The sequence below is a fragment of the Cupressus sempervirens genome, chromosome 5, assembly GCF_028749045.1.
Source record: "Cupressus sempervirens isolate cs-2001-9-10 chromosome 5, ASM2874904v1, whole genome shotgun sequence".
In the NCBI taxonomy this organism is placed as follows: Eukaryota; Viridiplantae; Streptophyta; class Pinopsida; order Cupressales; family Cupressaceae; genus Cupressus; species Cupressus sempervirens.
Window position 1 is genome coordinate 286,813,043 of NC_143122.1, and position 13,990 is coordinate 286,827,032.

At 38.6% G+C, this 13,990-nt stretch overlaps 1 pseudogene; it reads right to left on the minus strand.

Moving 5' to 3' along the window:
* Positions 1–22: 22 nt before the first annotated feature.
* Positions 23–11,126, minus strand: LOC149555692 (pentatricopeptide repeat-containing protein At1g08070, chloroplastic-like; annotated as a pseudogene).
* Positions 11,127–13,990: the final 2,864 nt, after the last annotated feature.

A 13,990-nucleotide genomic window follows, 5' to 3' on the forward strand; every position in this document is an offset into this window, starting at 1 on the left:
CATCATTTTCAACCGTTGGATTTCAAACTGAGCCTCTCAACTTCATAGAGGAAACGCCTACGGCGTAATTATATCTGAGCAAGATAAGACACGCGTCGGGAATAGATAACAAGCCGTATCGAGACGTTGAATGGGTAGAAGTAGAACGTGCATCTTCCATGCCGCATAAACGAGCATATCTTAAGTGTTAAGCTTTCGTGCTTGGCGCATGAAATATATTCCAATATTTCTCTTACCTTGATCTTACTTTTAAGAAGTGATGACTCAGTAAATTATGTGGACATAACATCCAGATTCGATTGCCACCACGTTCCACTTGTCGCCATGAAGATTAGCACGTAGCGAATTGGTCTATAAAATTCTTTTTATACCTAGGGAACAGTCCGTGAACATTAGGGTCCAACATGATGTGACCAGCAACATAAGCGCCACCAACATGATGTGACCACCTCATGATAATCTAATCGTCATTTGTCTTTTGGCCAGTAGGAGTCCATAACTTTTGGAGGGCTGGAAATAGTAAGACTAGCACTTCATCTTTGAGAGAGTATGTTCATCGAAAGTAATCATTTAGTATTAAGCTCGGAGATAGCTTTATTAATTAAAATTAATTATTTACTACTAAATTTGGAGATGGCTTTATCAATGATCTAGAGAAATAAGGTCAGGTAGGTAATCTATGGATTACTCCTTTTCCTTTTATTAGAACCAAAAAGAGATTTGGTGGCCCTACTAAGTTAGCCCTTCTTGAGGGAGTAAGGTCAGATAGGTAATCTACAGATTGCTCCTTCTCTTTTTATTAGAACCACAAAGAGATCTGTTGGCCCACCAAATTAGCCCTCATCACATGTAAAGTTTGTATTTAGTTAAACATGCCACATGAACAAATTGCACCCAATACCGAAACATTGAAATAGAAGTCAAAGGTTGACAACACATTTGTCAAATCAATGCAAAATAAATTCCTTCCTGATAATTAAATAAATAAATTTACACATGATTTTTGACCTACATGTGGAAAGCAATTGTCAACCAAACTGTTGAGTACAACATGTACGTCATTGACTACACTTAAAATCAAGATACATCAAAAAGATCGATTTTCACATGGAATCTTAAAACGTTATGAGAATACATCTTCATAAGAACAAACACATCAAGAATATGAATAGGATGTTGACTTATGATTTGTTCCCACTTGACCCTCTATTTCTCTTCAAGAGAGTACGTAATGAATTGAACAACGCAAAAAGTTTCTTCATAAAGAAGCCCTAATCTAAAATTAGGAAACGAAAATTATCTTAAAGAAACAAATGTTAGCTAAACTAAGTGAACTTAAGATAGAAAGACATGCCTCTTAAATATAGAATGCACTAACAACCATCATATTTCTAAAAGTTATTTATTGATGAATTGTTACCTACATCAAAATGAGCATACTTTGAATTTTTTTTTAAGGCTATTATCTTGTTATCTTGAACCTTTAATAAGGATTACAAAACAACATCTCTTGTAGCATACATCATCTTTTATTCTTAAATTATTTACTTCAACATATCTCCCATTTTCCTTCATCAAATTAAGTCTAAAATTATGATAATTAAATAATTGATCTTGTAAGCTTGGAGATTGTCTTTGTCAAATTAGACTTAAAATATGATAATTATAAAGCTATTCTTTTGACCTTAGAAACCATCTTACAGAATTCTATATAAATATAATCATTTACACAACCTTAGAATCCAATTTGAATAAAGTTCTTATTTCAGAGTTACTTTTTCAAAAAAAAAATTCAAATATTTTCAATATTAAAATTGACTTCTCAAATGTGCTACAGATCACCCCTCCAAACAAAGCTACATCAATGTGAAAAATGGGAAATAGAAAATAACTGACAATAATGAACTATTTTCAAAAGAAGAAGATTTCCAATATGATTTTTTAAACAATCCCATAATAAACAAACTACTGACCACCTCCTATTTTATAAGCTTCAAAGAGAATTAATCCCAATTAGACTGAGGCTGAGGTTGAGGCTGTCTTTTCAAATAATCAATGTACTCAGAATCCAATAAATATCTTGAATAAGAATTATGGTAATCATAAATTAAATATCTCTATACAATCAATGGACAAAGGTCAGGTTATAGTTTCGCATTGGAATTCAGTCTTAACAGTGTTGATTGGATGTGCAACTTATAACGATATCTAACTCTCCCTCTAAGGAAAACATCTTCCATCTACTTCTTAACCTAAGAATTTTTTGTACAAGTCCCTCCTCTTTCTGACATGTAGTCTTCTGATATCAGGTTGATCCTAAGCATAACACACTAAGGCTTGATTCCTAGTGTAAAAGTGTTAAATAGTCAAAGTTTGACTTACTTTTCCAGGCTTAATTTCTTCCTTAGTGTGTGATGTTTAAGACTGGCCCTATTCAACCTCTACGAAAGCTAGAAGCAATGACAAAATCTTTTTAAGTTTTAATCGGGCAACCTGCTACATACTTATCGTGGACAAATATAAAGCACATGTATTCTCACAATTTACTTCCAAGTGGAAAAACTGACAGATATGTATGCAATAAGATTAATCCAGAGAAAGCACCAGAAAAGTTGATAAAGATGGTGAGCAAGAGATGTTGGTCTCTCTTCACTGTATCTCAGCATTGGTTTGAAACTTCGATTATAAATTATAATTAATAACCCTCTCTCACATTCCTACTGTCTGGGCACCTTTCCATTAACTTAACCCACTCCACTTCACCACTTCTCGTTCTCACGCCTTCATTTCTAGCATTTTTGTCTAGAAATGTACAAGCTTTCTGGAAAACAGTTCAATGTTATGGAACCTCCATGGGTTTTTAACGAATACCCCATCAGTATAGGGTACAGCTAGACAAATGACATATCATACGATGCCATGTCAAACAAAAACATGGTTTCTTTTTTCAAACATTCAGAAATAACACTTCTACAGAAACTCAAACTAATACTTGATTCCTTCTTACCATTGCAGGTTGAACGATTTGCTTGGGATGGCAACAGCAATAATCTCCACAAGAGCACTGTCCATCTGTTTAAAGATGAAAATGATTTGCATCTCTTACAACAATTTCTCTTGAAACAATCTTGGATATAACCTTGGTTGCATTGTGGCAATCACCACATACTCTGAGGTTTCTGACAACTTCTATAGTTGTTCCAGGGGATGTGTTTAACAACCCAAATGCAATTGCCAATTTGTCACTATGGTGGAAGAGTAGTGGTTCCTTCTCCTCCTCCTCCACATCATTCAACGCAGGTATTGTATCTGGAACGAACCCTGTTACCCTCATCTCCAAAGTTAATTTTTCCAGTTGTTCATAGATTGCTTATGTTTCTGGGGTATGTGCAATTTTATCGATTTCAATGGACATCAATCTCCTTAACTTTTGAGCATCACTCCACCTGCCTACTTCTGCATAAATTTTCGACATAAGAACATAAGTTGCTTTATTTTTAGGATCCAAATAAAAAAGGACTGTTGCCACAAATTCTCCTAGTCCCATAGTTTTGTGTGATTTACCAGGACCAAGAAAACTCATCCACACAACTGCATTAGGCTTCATTGGCATTTTGATGGTAAAGTTTAGGGTTCCCTCAAGATAGCCAGCACGTCCAAGAGGATCAACCATACATACGTAGTGATCTATAGTCATGACGATGCAAGAATAGTCGCTCATACTACTGAAGTATTTACATACGACATCCACAAGGCCTGCAAATAAAACATAAATTAAGATCATATCGTCAAGAGTAGTTGCAGAATGCTTCATTATTTCAAAGAGTTCGAGGACATTCATGCTATAGCCATGCATTGCATACCCTGCTACCATTGCATTCCATGAGGCCACGTGTGAATGATGCATTTTATCAAACAGTTTACGTACCTTATGTATGCTGACACATTTTGCATACTTGTCTATCGGGGTAGTCATGACCTCATCAATCAAAAACCCACTTTCAATTAATTTTTGATGAATCTCCACACCCTGTTCCAAAGCTCCAAGTTTGGCACAAGCTTTAAGGATGCTAGCAGAGGTTGATGAGTCTGGTTTTAAATCTGCCAGCTGCATTTGCTTAAAAAGCTCCAATCCTTTATCAAATGCATATCCAACAAGGATTGCAGTCCATGACACCACATCCGGTTGATGCAACTTATGAAATAATTCTAGTGCCTTCTCTAAATTGCCACATTTTGCATACATGTCTATGCATAATTGTCACAACCATAAGAGAGGAAAATTCCCTCTCAATTATTTTTTGATGGAAATCCATACCCTGTTTTAAAACTCCAAGTTTTACGCAAGTTGGAAGAATGGTGGAAAAGGTTGATAAGTCTGGCCTTAAACCTACCAATTGCATGTGCTCAGATGTCTCGAGGGCTTTATCATTTAACCCATTTTTTACATATTCAGAAATGATTGCAGTCCACAAGACTACATTAAGTTCAGTCATTTTCTCGAAAATCCTCAGAGACTCGTCAAGAGCACCATTTTGTGCATATCCTGGTATCATAGCATTCCATGAAACATCATTTCTTTGAGGCGTCTTGTCAAACAATCTATGTGCTTTCTCTCTTGTCAAACAATTTATGTGCTTTCTCTATGCTCCCACATTCAGCTTACATGTCTATCAAAGCAGTCACAGCTATAATACTTGATAAAAATCCTCTTTCAATTACTTTATGATGGATTTCCTGTGATGAACCTCCTTATAGCAATATCGTGAGAATGCTCGAAATAACCGAATACAAAGTGATAGCAGAACTCAGAATGAATCTACTGATCGCAGGCCACTTCGAGGGGGTAACCTCCTTTGAGCAAGCTCAATACAATAAATTCGTCCGTGCCCATCAAGGGCCTCAACCTATTCTTATATACTGAGTACGATCTAGAAAAGTAATACTACCTATGCATGTGGGATAATAAAATATACTCACGGGACGACTTACAAAGCATATGCGTCCAACAACACTACTCTAACAAAATAAACAGAAGGAACACACAGGTTCCTAACATCCCCTCTCCCTTAGAAAAAAGCTTTGTCCTCAAAGCTTAAGGTGTGGAAATTGTTGTTGAATCTGAAGAAGGGGTTCCCAGGTAGCATCCTCTGGTTGCATGCCATGCCACTGAATCAAGACCTCAGAGATGGAGCGAGAGCGAAGCTGGCGAGTGCGCTGGTCAATGATTGCCACCGGCTCCAGGATAATGGATCCTTCCGTATCCATTTCAGGGAGAGTAGTTTGTGCTCTGACAGTGGTACCCAGAACTTTCTTTAGACAAGAAACATGAAAGACTGGATGAATGCGGGAAGAAGGAGGAAGTTCCAGTTTATAAGCAACTGAACCAATCTTCTGCAGAACCTTATAAGGCCCATAAAATTTTGGGGCCAGCTTATGACGCCCTTTCAGCTTTAGGGAGGATTGTTTGTATGGCTGTAGACGAAGAAAAACCATATCCCCAACTTGAAATGAGCGCTCAGAACGGTGTTGATCTGCTTGCTGTTTCATCCGATTACGGGCCATGTGAAGATTATCCTGTAAGGTACGAAGAATCTGATCCCTGCTGCGGAGAACTATGTCAACTGCCTGGACTGGTGAGCTGTTGGGAGTGTAGGGAAGGAGCACTGGAGGTGCCTGACCATAGACTGCTTCATATGGAGTCATTTTAGAGGCAGTGTGGTAAGAGGTATTGTACCACCATTCAGCTAAAGGGAGCCACTTGGCCCACTGATGTTGCTGTTCGGAAGTGAAGCAACGAAGATAAGTTTCCAAGCATTTATTGACAATTTCAGTTTGACCATCAGTTTGTGGGTGATAGCCCGAACTCATCTTCAGTTTGGTGCCAGTTTTCTGAAACAGTTCAGTCCAAAAATGACTGGTAAAAGTTGCATCACGATCAGAGACAATGGAAGAAGGGAGTCCATCAAGACGAAATATCTGGTCCATGAAGATTTGTGCAACAGAGGAGGCAGTATAGGGGTGGCTGAGGGCACAAAAATGACTATATTTCGAGAGACGATCAACCACAACCAAGATCACTGTCTTGCCACCGAATTTAGGAAGCCCTTCAATGAAATCCATAGAAATATCAGTCCAAATCCGTGTAGGGATGGGCAATGGTTCGAGCAAGCCAGGAAGGAGGGTCGTTTCACCCTTGTGGCGTTGGCAAGTATCACATTCAGCCACCATCTGTTGAATCGTCTGCTTCATCCCTTTCCAAAAGAAGTTTCTCCTTGCTTGCTCATAAGTTTTGAGGAAGCCTGAGTGCCCTGCTGAAGGAGAAGCATGGAGTTCATAAAAAATAGCCTGATGTAGAGCTGGGTTCTGAGGAAGCACTAGCCGACCCTTGTATCGAAGAGAAGCACCATCCCAAGAGTAATGTGGTATAGTAGAAGGATTATTGGCTAGCTGGTGAATGATTTGAGATAAAGAAGAGTCACTGTCATAGCCCTGCTGAACAGACGCTAACCAATTGGGAATGGGCATAGAAATAGCGGAAAGGGAAGCTTGATTATCAAATGTGCGAGAAAGAGCATCTGCCACAATATTCTCCTTACCCTTCTTGTAGGTGATCTCATAATCATACCCCATGAGTTTGCTGACCCATTTCTGTTGTGTAGGAGAGGATACCCGTTGTTCCAGAAAGTATTTCAGACTTTGGTGATCGGTTCTGATGCAAAAATGACTCCCTAAGAGGTATGGCCGCCACTTCTGTACAGCATGCAAAATAGCCATCATTTCTTTTTCATAAGTAGAGAGGGCTAGATTCTTACCAGAGAGGGCTTTGCTAGTGAACGCAATAGGATGGTCATCTTGCAGGAGAACAGCACCCAATCCATTGCCGCAAGCATCACTCTCAATAGTGAAGGGTTTGGAAAAATCTGGCATCGCGAGAACAGGTGTACTGCACATAGCCTGTTTCAGTTGTTCAAATGCAGTCTCAGCAACAGGGGTCCAGGAGAAGGCATCCTTTTTTAACAGAGCTGTCAATGGTGCTGCAATTTTCCCATAATTTTTGACAAACTTGCGGTAGTAGCCAGTCAACCCCAAAAAACCCCGAAGGCTCTTGAGAGTTTTAGGATGCGGCCAAGTTTTCATGGCATCTATTTTTGTAGGATCCACCCGCACTCCATGGTGTGCAACAATATGCCCGAGATACTCCACTTCCTCCTGGCCAAACACACATTTAGATAGTTTTGCACAGAGTTGATGATCAGAGAGAAGTTGCAAGACAAGCTCCAGATGATGGAGATGCTCAGCCCAAGTTTTGCTATATATGAGGATATCATCAAAGAAGACCAGAATGAATTTCCGGAGGTATGGTCGAAATATGTTATTCATCACTGCCTGAAATGTTGAAGGAGCATTCGTGAGGCCAAAGGGCATGACTAAAAATTCATAGTGACCATCATGTGTGCGGAAGGCAGTTTTAGGTATATCCTCCTCATTAACCCGAATTTGATGATACCCAGAACGAAGATCTAACTTGGAGAAAAAATGAGCCCCATGAAGTTCATCAAGAAGTTCATCAACAACTGGAATGGGAAACTTGTCCTTTATAGTGAGATGATTAAGTGCTCGGAAATCAATGCAGAGTCGCCATGACCCATCTTTTTTGCGAACAAGCAGAACTGGAGAAGAAAAGGAACTGGTACTAGGGCGAATAATACCTTGCTTCAGTAAGTCACGGACAAGTATCTCGATTTCGGTCTTCTGATGAAATGGGTAGCGGTAGGGCCTGATGTTGGGCGGAACACTGCCAGGAAGGAGCTGAATACGGTGGTCCTCTGGACGAGAAGGAGGTAATCCCACAGGTTCAGCAAATACACCAGAATACTTGTCCAAAATGTGTTGGAGATCGGCAGGAGTGCTAGAGACTGCTGATGGCTGCATCTGAATGGAACGGAGCTGAGCGATGACACCATGTGAATTCTTCTTAAGAAGTTTTTCCATACGGTGTGAACTGATGATGCTGAGAGACCCTGGTTGTAAGCCTTTCAAAGTGTGTTGGTGCCCCTCGGCTGAAAACTGCATCCAAAGTTCAGCAAAATCCCAGAGAATGGGGCCAAGAGTGCGTAACCATTGGGCACCCAAAACCACATCACAGCCACCTAAGGGTAAGGCAAACATGTCAGAGCGCATGTTATAATCTCCAATAGAGAGACGCACATTGCGACATTTCCCTTTACAAGGTAAAGTGCCCCCATTGGCAATCATGACTTCAAAGCTAGAGCAGGGATGGATAAAGCAATCAGCCTGTTTGGCTATTCGTGGATCAATGAAGTTATGAGTGCTACCAGAATCAATGAGTATAGTAAGAGGGATCTTCTTGAACAAACCCTGGACCCGCATGGTTTGTGGAGTAGTGACTCCTGCCAAAGCATGGACAGATATCTCTGGTGGAGCTTCTGGTGAAGGAGGTTCAGGCTGGTGAGGCTCAACCTCATCATCCACTGTTTCCTGAGCATCTACATATTCTTCCAGTTCCGGTGGAGAATCCACATCCAAGAGATAGAGCTTTTGCTGAACACATCTATGGCCCCGAGACCATTTCGCATCACAATTATAACAAAGCCCTTTGTCTCGCCTGACTCGCATCTCTGTTTCAGACAAGTGCTTGATCGGAGTAGTTCTGGGAGCTGGTATGACTCGAGGGTTGTGAGAACCTGTATTTCTGAATGGAACAAAATTAGATCTGGAGCGTTGTAGAGCACTAATCTTGTCTTCCGCTAACTTAGCCAACCCAAGGGCTTCCATCATTGTAGTAGGTCGAAACATTTTGACTTCTGAGCGAAGTGCATCCTTCAGACCACTGACAAAACAACTACGGAAGAATTCATCAGACAAGCCCTCTGTGTAATTAGCTAATTTTTCAAACTCTGTCTGGTATTCTCTTACAGTGCCTGTTTGACGCAGTTTAGTGAGTGCTCCTGTGAAATCATCAAAGGAACTAGGGCCAAAGCGCTCCAAAATGAGGGTGCACAATTCTCTCCACGTTGGGCCTACATTAGCCTTGATGTACCAACGGAACCATTGAAGAGCTTCATGTTCCAAATGAAAAGATGCAAGGGGGACTTTGTGGTTATCCAAAGTATTATGCAAGCTGAAATACTGCTCTGCCCTATAGATCCATCCAGTCGGATCAGAACCATCGAAGCGTGGAAAATCAAGCTTTGGTCCACGGAAATTGCCAGAAGAGGACCCAGTATCTCCTGAATGGTTTCGGCTCATGGCTGACTGCTGAAAGTTAAGACCCAGAATTTTGTCATCCACATCTTGAAGTTTGGTTTTGAGGGATGCCATTTCTTCTTCCATGATTTTTGCTCCTATACACGTAACAACCATAAAGCAAGGTTTTTTTTTTTTTTTTTTTTATTTTTTTTTTTTTTTATTTATTTGGAATGGGTAGAAGATGAGAAACAAAAACTTTTTTAGTTATGGCAAACTTGGATTTGGGTAAAACTCAGATAGGAAATGGGTGTTCGACGGGTGGTGGGAGACTATCTAGGGACAAGGGAAACAGAAAAATGAGGGTTTCAAGGGTAGGGAGGCGAAATGAGGCGAACAGTCTAAGAGGGATAAGGGAGCAAAATGAGGAATTGAATCTTGTGGCTCAGTTTGGTGGCGATTGGATGAGAGGTGAAAAAGATAGGGCAAACCCTAAAATTAGATAAATGAGGGATTTAGGGCTTTGATATGTAAAATTTGGGGTTGGGTCGCCAAGGAAGGAAGTATGCGAAATGATATTGCAGACGTTCTGCGGAAGTATGAGCAGAAACAGAAAGCAAACAAGGAAGCTACAACTAAAAAACAGAAAAATTTTTACTCTTTTTTTTTTTTTTGTGAACAGTCGACTTAGAAAAATTCACTCACAGACAGAACAACTGAAAAGAGTTATTGCAATAACAAGAGATATTAGAAGTGAGAGGAACCTGAAGGCAACGACAGAAAAAAATTTGATGTAATTTCCACCCAGCGAGCCCAAGAGAGTGCTCTGATACCAGATGTGATGAACCTCCTTATAGCAATATCGTGAGAATGCTCGAAATAACCGAATACAAAGTGATAGCAGAAATCAGAATGAATCTACTGATCGCAAGCCACTTCGAGGGGGTAACCTCCTTTGAGCAAGCTCAATACAATAAATTCGTCCGTGCCCATCAAGGGCCTCAACCTATTCTTATATACTGAGTACGATCTAGAAAAGTAATACTACCTATGCATGTGGGATAATAAAATATACTCACGGGACGACTTACAAAGCATATGCGTCCAACAACACTACTCTAACAAAATAAACAGAAGGAACACACAGGTTCCTAACATTTCCATGCCCTGTTCCAAAGCTTCCATTTTGGCACATGATGGGAGTAAGCTGGCAAAGGTTGCTGAGTTTGGTTCTATATCTGCCAACTACATCTGCTTAAAATAATCGAATGCTAATTCAACAAAACAATTATGTGCATAACCAAAATGACCACATCTCTTTGAGGCATTGTGTCAAACAGTTCGGTTGCCTCATGTATCCTCCTATATTTTGTATACATATCCTCTTACATTTTGCATATCTATCAAGGTATTGGTAACACTAACATTAGATTGAAACCTACACCTAATGATTTTTCCACGAATCTACAAACAATGTTGTACAGATGCTACATTGGCACAAATACTGGCTATAATTGTTAATGTAATGTGAGCAGGCAGCACGCCAGTTGGTTGCATTTTGTTAAGCTTGAGAAAACCTGTACGTTTTATGAGTTGTAATTCTTGTACTCCATGAGAAGACATCTGGTTGAGTCATATGATCAAATACTTTGCGACCACAAACCAAACTTCTACACTTCTCATACATGTTGATAAGTGTATTTTGTAAAAACGTTTGTGAGGCAAATTCCAAACCCCTTCCATTGATGTGATAGTGGATTTTCTTTACCTTCTAGTAATGACTTCTCCGCAATACAGACATGCAATAATTGAAGATATGAAGAAAAACCTACAGGCGTGGTAAGCAAAATGAGTTGTCTCTTTCAAGCAAACCTCTCCACAGAGTGCTCTTAGATTGAAAGGGTACTGAATGGCATGAGAAATCAATGATACTTATTCTACTATAACTCATTTTCTATGTTACCTGCACTAGAGGAGGGAACCCAACAGCACTTGAGCACGTTCCAATGGTTGTGATAGGAGTTTTTAACTTAACACCCACACTTGATTTAATATCCAACATTTTTGACAAGATTGTACCAATAGTTGTGAATTTAAAGTTGTTCTTGCTAAGGATGACTACCCATAATTGAATGAAAAGTGTTTGTTTTCCCAAAAATAACCAATAGTGTGATGTCACATCAGTTACACAAGTATGGGGGTCTCCAATTCACTATGATTGGTCTCACTTTTTTTTGGGTTGTTTTGGACAGCTTAACAAAAAGCATGTTGATGTGACATCATATTTGATGACGTGGCTCTGAAACCTTAATTATAAGCAGGGGACTTGCCAAATAAGCTACTATCAAAAAATGAGAGTGATTTCAAATTTCCACATAGGATTTTGAGAAGCACGAAGTTAGGGTGCTCAACTACTGGGTCCTCTCCCTAAATTTGTTAATCTCAGTATCGTGGCCTTTAAACGATTTGTGTCTATGCTTTATCAATGCCAATCGAAATGAGGAGAGTGAGCATGCAGGCAAACACCAACCAAATCTTTGAAAAGAAAAATTAAATCGAATTAGGACATTCCCAGCTCCTGTGAAACAAATTGAACTTTCTCTAGCGTAAGACTGTCAGATTGTTTGAATAATTTGACCAAAGTCTCTTGCGGATAAGAAGCCTATCAGCGTGAATATAAGGCTTTGGGAGTTATATTTGTAGTAAATAATTTCTAGCACATAATAGTTTAAGTTTTTACATGAACTTGATAGTGACAGTAACAATGGATAGCTACAAGAGAAGAGGTTGGGAGCATTCTTATAACAATTAGACATGAAGTCCAACTGTCATATCTTTTTATTGCATATTCACATCTTTGTCTCTTCGTCTTTTCTTGAAGACTATGTATAAATATCAGGGAAAAGTCCTATGTAACCAAGTTGCAAGTTGCAATTGCTAAATAAATGATTATTTCTTCTCTCAATGTGGAGGTAGCCACAAGTTGTGGTGAACTACGATAAATCATGTCTCTTGCCTCTATTTGTGTGTTCTCAATTTGTCTTTTAAATTAAAAAGTGGTATCAAAGCATGTAAGATCCTGAAGAGAAGAGTAGTCTATCATAGCAGGGTAAGAGTCTAGAGTAGGTAGAGAATGAGAGTTCAAACCTTCATTATAATGAGAATAAACATGAAAAAGTGAAACAGGGCATGAAAATAAACAACAACACATTTCAAATATGATTAATCATTAAATTAAAGTGTTTTGTTAATTTTTTTAATTCTACAATTGGTATTAGAGTTGTATGGAAAGATCTGGAGCTATTAGAGTCGATGAAGATCTCGGGGTGTGAAGAGTGTTCTTGAGATTATTTGGGTTGGAATGTTTTACAGGAGATGAGAGCATGAAAATATATTTTGAGCATGTGTGATTTGGGCTACGGTGTTTCAAAGAAAATTAAAAAATAAAATTGATGTCTTGCAAATTTGGTTGAAGAAAGAAAGAAAATTGTATTGAAAAAATTACAAAAGAAGATAGATTGTTTAAAGAAGTTGCTCACAAATGAAAGGAGATATTGAAGCCATAATTTCAAGTAGTTCATTTGTGTAATATTTTTTATTTGTTTCAATGGGGAAGACAAGAAAAAAAGAATAAAAGTTTCATGTGTGAGAAAGATATTTTGAATGATGAATTGAGAAAATTGGAGAAGTGTAATTCACAATTGGTCGAGAATTTCAAAAGTTTTTTTTTTCTTTCTATTGAGAATAAAGTATCAACATTACAAAATAACTACAACTTTAAAGAGTTTCCATGGGGATTTTATAGTCCTAATAGTCAACCAACATATTGGAGTAGAATTCCTCTTCTATCTCTAGCTTATGATTATACAATATGAACAAGTTACTTACAAAATATTACAACCCAAAAAATGTTCTACACTATGCTAATCTTGAACAACATCCCTAGAAGTGACAATGGTCCATCCTTGTGTTTCTAGGTATATCATAGTGACCATGGTTGGAGGAAGCATGGCTATTAGGGTACCAGCAATAGCATGCCCCCGACATTCTTGTATGATCTTCTTAGTTTTTTCCATAGCTCTATCAAATGAGGAAGACACTATCATTTTCTTCTCCATCATGTATCCATATTTGATCTCCTCTTTGAGCATTGTAGCTACTCGACTTCACAACAACTCTTTAAACTTTCCTTTTTCTACCTTCAAGATAAGAGTAATATGTAGAGATATGTTAAAATATACAAGTCTCCTGAGAGACTCAGTAAGATTCCTAGAAATACTAGAGAATATGCTATCATTTATTTTCTTCCATTAAAGCCACATTATGTCTATTAAAAGAACAAACCATAATCTATTGCATATATTCTTAGTGCTCAATATGTTCCCTAATATAACATTTTGGATTTTAAAGTTGTCATTCATGATGAAGCCAAAAAGAGCCCAAATCTCTTTAGCAAAGAAGCAATCAAAGAAGATGTGGTAAAGATTCTTAGGATTTCTACAACAAGAGCATAGATTGAAATCCCCATCAGGTTTGTTAATGGGTAACTTGTGCAAGAGGAACTGCCAGAAGAAGCAAAGCTTTGGAGGTTTAGAGGGTTTGTGCCATAGATCAAGCAAAATGTTCTCACATTCATTAGGATTCCAAGAGTAGTTCCAACAGGAATTGAGATGGTTATAAATATCATGGTTATCAATCAAGAACTAGTAGATGCGTTTAGCCTTGGTTTGGGTTAAGGAGGTACCATTCTTCCAACAATAGGTTGAAATTATACTATCTA